The sequence below is a fragment of the Toxorhynchites rutilus genome, chromosome 1 (genome assembly GCF_029784135.1).
Source record: "Toxorhynchites rutilus septentrionalis strain SRP chromosome 1, ASM2978413v1, whole genome shotgun sequence".
Lineage (NCBI taxonomy): Eukaryota > Metazoa > Arthropoda > Insecta > Diptera > Culicidae > Toxorhynchites > Toxorhynchites rutilus.
The window spans coordinates 49,134,731-49,140,002 of record NC_073744.1 but is presented as its reverse complement, the minus strand read 5'-3'; the positions used below and the strand labels follow the sequence as shown (position 1 = coordinate 49,140,002).

Genomic DNA, 5,272 nt, shown 5'->3' with positions numbered 1-5,272 from the left:
ATTTTTTTTTTGATACGCAGTCAAATTTGGTCTGGGTTTGTTACGGACCCAGCCTAGATAGCAGAGCTGGACATAAAATAATAAAATGATCAAATATGGAGCGCAACAGGCGCGTTGCATGAATGCCAGCAGGAGAGAACCACGTATTTGTTCTTTTCCTCCAATTTCTATTTGTATAGTTCCAAAGATAGGCGCGCAGAAACTTTATACTATTGTTTCAGTATAAACATGCATACGTTTATTTGGGACCCTTCGCAGGTGGCGTAGTGGAAATAAAACACGTGAGAAACACGGATGGGAAAATACCACGCTGGCAAACAGGCAGGCAGATACCCGATGCGCTTTCGGTTATCTGAGTAGGAAAGGGAGATCTTTTCTTTCCCTTTTAATTTTCAGCTAAAGTAAGAATTCGTGAATATATACAGGCAAACCTGTTTTTGTGCGGTTGCTTTTTCTGCGATTTCTCATTTGTGTGACTGTTTAGGTGCGATTTTGTTATTTGTGCAATTAGTTAGCGTGATTCAAGACCCGATGGCATAATAAAATCGCACAAAAAGAGTCGCACAAACGAGGAATCACGACAAAAGGGACCGCACAAAGTCAAAGTTCATTTTCGTACACACACCCAGGAGTATATATTTTCCGCACCGAGTCCATCCGATTTCTGCTGAGTCATCCGAAAGGCAACACCAGAGCTCCTAACGGAAAAGGAGTTCAAAAACACTGGCAAAAATCACAGAACAAATCCCAATCCGAAAAGCAGACCACTTACTTTACTCGTACGAACCATTCTGGAGCCGTCGGATTCTGAAGGGTTAGTGGCTGCCCTAGTCGGGATTTGCTGAAGTAGCTCCAGCCCCATAAGAGAACCTTCAAGGCAAGATTTTGAAAAGCAGCAAAAATCCGGGAAAATAATTAGTTAACATTGGTGGTTTCAGAGAGGAGGAGAATTTAGTCAAGAGGGGTTATTGTGATTGACGATGGACAAGTGATCTCTTCACCAGGTGTTAAGGTGAACGCAGGAAAAACTGATGAAATTTGTCCATTTTCAAATACAAACGTTATTGCATGTACGTGTTATTGTGACCACCACTACCGGGTAGTTTGGGAAAATTAGAAAATGTTACGGGATTTTTTCTCGGATGGAACCTTTATGAAACATGATTTTTCATGGAACATAGGTTGAGACCCAACAGAACATATTTCATTAATGTAATGTTTCAAATAGATCCCAAATCGATGTGATATAAATAGCCTAACGTAATCCTACGTTAACTATGGGGTCGTGCTCCAGACACAACCCTCCTGTAACTTTTTTCATGTTTGCAACAAAACATGTAGAGGTTTTAGGGTTTTGGTACCTGAAGGTTTTAGGGGGCAAGAAACGTTTCTATGGTAATTAGAAACTCCTCCCCCCTCTCTAAGGGGAAGCTGCCATACAAATGAAACACACAATTTCTACATAACTCGAAAACAAATCAAGCAAATGGAGCCAGATTTGGCATGTGAAGGTTTAAGGGGGCGAGAAACGTTTCTATGGTAATCAGACACTCCTCCCCCCTCTCAGTCGAAGGGCTGCCATACGAATGAAAAACAAACAAACGCATACCTCGAAAACCAATCAAGCAAATGAAGCAAAATTTGACATGTGAAGGTTTTAGGGGACAAGAAACGATTCTATGGTGGTTCGATACTTCTCATCCTCTCTAAGGGAAGACTGCCACACAAATGAAACACAAATTTCTACATAACTCTAGAACTAGTCGAGCAAATGAAACCAAATTTGGCATGTAGAGGTTTTAGGGTGCAATAAATATGTCTATGATCATTAGACACTCCTTCCCTCTCTCTAATGGGGGCTGCCATACGAATGAAACACAAATTTCTGCATACCTCGAAAACCAATCAAGCAAATGGAGCCAAATTTGGCATGTGGAGGCTTTAGGGGGTAAGAAACGTTTCTATGGTGAGTAGACACTCCTCTCCCTCTCTAAGGGGAGACTGCCATATAAACGTTTCTATGATGGTATGACACCCCACCATCCTCTGGAATGGAGGGGGGGGGGTTCCAAAAAACACATATTTCTATCAAACATATTCCAACAAAACATGACAATTGAAAATATTCGGAAAACTCTGAAGAAGATGAGAAAATTTGCGAAAATTCAATCCCTATATGTTTTACAATTTCATAGTGACAAGCATTGTAAGTCCATTTGACGTTTGCGCTAACGAAATCGATCTTTGTTTTAAAGTGGATATTGAATTTAATGTGATAAAACTCACTCCTATAGCTTCTTCTATCTATATAAATAAAAATGTATCGCTGAATGTGTTGATAAGAGCAAAACTCGAGGAATGAATTGTCCGAGTTAGGGCTGTCTATATTCTATCATATTTTCTATATCAAACATTTATTCCATGTAACGGAGAAACATGTTATTTGCAAGTGGTTGGAAAATCCTGAACGAGAATTGTGTCTAAAAATAATACCCTAATAATAATATTATAATGAAGAGTTTTGGTAGAAGTACTAGGAATTTTATAGTAAAAGGTAATTTTAGGGGGTAGAGTAGAATATCTATCAATGAACAGTTCTGCGATTGGAACCTTGAACGTGCGCCTAGTAAGAAAACGTGAATGTGATAACGAAAAATAAATTTTTGGCGGAACGAAGTTTGCCGGGTCAGCTAGTTATCGATAAATTAGAAACCGAATATGAATTGAACTCAAATAAAAAAAAATAGATAGAAACATTGAGAAATTTTGACTGTGAATATAATCTAGGAAAGACTTCACTCGCAGAACATAAGATTGAACTCATAGACAACTATCCATGTTTCTTCTTCCATTTTTGTCTCAAAAGTTGCACAAGAATATCTTCTCAATTTTTTCAATAGAAAATGGTAGAGTCGCTGAGAAAAATGAACAAAGCATCAAGAAAATCAAAGAAAGTCGGGTTAAAATCGACTAATTTCTCTGTCTCATTCAACTTAACATCACTTTATTATCAAGATATTCAATTGCAATATCAAACATTCATTGATACACTCTCCTCGAGCGAGACTTGCACGATGCCTCAATAACAAACACACGTCAAGGTGTTCGCATAACCACTACCTTCTGCCAGCGACCATTTATGAGTCTCCGTTAAACGCTTAGTCCAATACTTGAATGAAAGCTGATTTATCCCGTCTTAAATGCCGCTGCTGATGCTGATGATGATGATGTTGATATGCAATCGCGGGCTCAGCTCGCGTCAACACCTCGCGCAATTAATATCCCGCTGAACCAAAGACATGCGATATCGACTTTCTCCACGGCAATCCGATTCAATTGGCACTTTGACATTACCATTAAACAGTTTGTGAACCAGTTGGCAACATACACACGCTGATAAGATCTTGCTTGAAGAACATAGTTGCTCGCGCGTCATTTCGGTGTGATGATGTTAATTATTCGCGTGAAATTAAGCCACTAGCGAATGTCTACCTGTGCAGGCAATCTTTCCAGAACAAAAAGCTAGAATCTAACGCAATGCTGCAAATCACGACCGATGTAAAGTTTTTTTTACCTCATTACATCTCCGCGCGCATCGTATGAGGGAAACAAACAATCAGAAAACACATTGAAACAACACCTGCCACAATCAAAATGCAAGACAAATTCCTGGAATTCAAGTTCCCACCCCATTTCGCGGTTGTGGTATGCACCACATGCACCTTCCATCGCCCATGTGAAGCGTACACTAACTGTTGTTTAATTTACACTTGATACCATAGCTACGAGCGCCATGATCCATGGGCGAACTTGGGCGTTGCGTTGGATAATTCCTACTCCAGAAATCTCTCGTCTTGCATCTCTGATTTGCTGCTTTCCTATCGGATCACGTTTGCTGGGTTTTTGTTATGTTGTCTAGGGTAGGAAATGTGGGGGGTTTACATGCAAAATTGATTTGAGATATTATTTCCATCAAGTTCTAACTATTGGTCGAAAATATTGTCAAAAGAAGTAAGGCTTTTGACTGAGTGTCATTCACTCGCTTTTTTATCAGTGTCACTTGTAAACTTTTGTTCATAGTAACCAACGGAGACTTTTGTCTCGGTTTTTCAGTTTTTACCTAGCAAAAATCACACCTCGGAAAAACCTCATTAGTTACGATAACGCCACTGCGCATAGCTAATCTCGGGATCATTCACTCGCTTTTTTCTAGCTTTTCCAAGCAGAAGATCCACAAGTATAGATAATGAATTCAACAACAAAGCGTCCTCTACTTCAAATCTACTTCAAGCGATCTGGGCACACATTGTCTCTAGAAACATTAAAGGGTGTGTCATATCAAATTGCATCACGGAAAAAAACGCTGTAGAAAATTAATTTTTAGGAATTATATCTTCAGCTCTCGCTTATAATCAGATAAGAGTGTATAGATCACGTTGGCCATGCTTCACTGTCAATTTTTCGTAAATTTGGGAAAATGTCGTCGAACGAAAAAGAGCGTCGTGAATTAATCCTGTACACTCATTTCGAAAATCCGGAGTTGTCACATCGGGACATCGGTAAGATGCTGGGAATCGTCCAATCCACGGTCAGCAGAGTACTAAAACGATACTTCGAGAACCTAACCATCGACCGGAAGGTGAAGAACGGCAAAAATGGATGCTCCGTCAGTGAAAAATGTCACAAGCGCGTAGTTAAGCAGTTTAGACGTGATCCGAGAAGTTCGGTCCGGGATGTCACCAATAAGCTGAATTTGTCAAGTTCATTCATCCAGCGGACCAAGCAGCGGGAGGGCCTGCATACATACAAGGTTCAGAAGGCTCCTAACCGCGACGAAAGGCAAAACATGGTGGGGAAGACGCGAGCCCGGAAGCTGTACACCGAAATGCTGACGAAGCCGCATTGCCTGGTAATGGACGACGAAACCTACGTCAAAGCGGACTTTCGTCAGCTGCCGGGCCTGTTGTTCTTCTCCGCAGAGGACAAATTCAGCGTTCCGGAGGAGATTCGCAAGCAGAAACTATCCAAGTTTGTCAAAAAGTACATGGTGTGGCAAGCGATCTGCTCTTGCGGAAAGCGGAGCGCCCCCTTCGTGATGACCGGCACGGTAAACGGGCAGGTTTACCTTAAGGAGTGCCTACAGAAGCGCTTACTACCACTATTGAAGCAGCACGAGGGCCCGACCATCTTCTGGCCGGATCTCGCTTCGTGCCACTATTCAAAGGACGTGTTGGAGTGGTACGAAGCCAACGGGGTCACCTTCGTGCCAAAG

The 5,272-nt window shown here is 41.2% G+C and overlaps 1 pseudogene; it reads right to left on the bottom strand.

The window, feature by feature from the left end:
• Positions 1 to 4,097: 4,097 nt before the first annotated feature.
• Positions 4,098 to 4,181, bottom strand: LOC129763755 (U4 spliceosomal RNA; annotated as a pseudogene).
• Between the last annotated feature and the right edge of the window lie 1,091 nt (positions 4,182 to 5,272).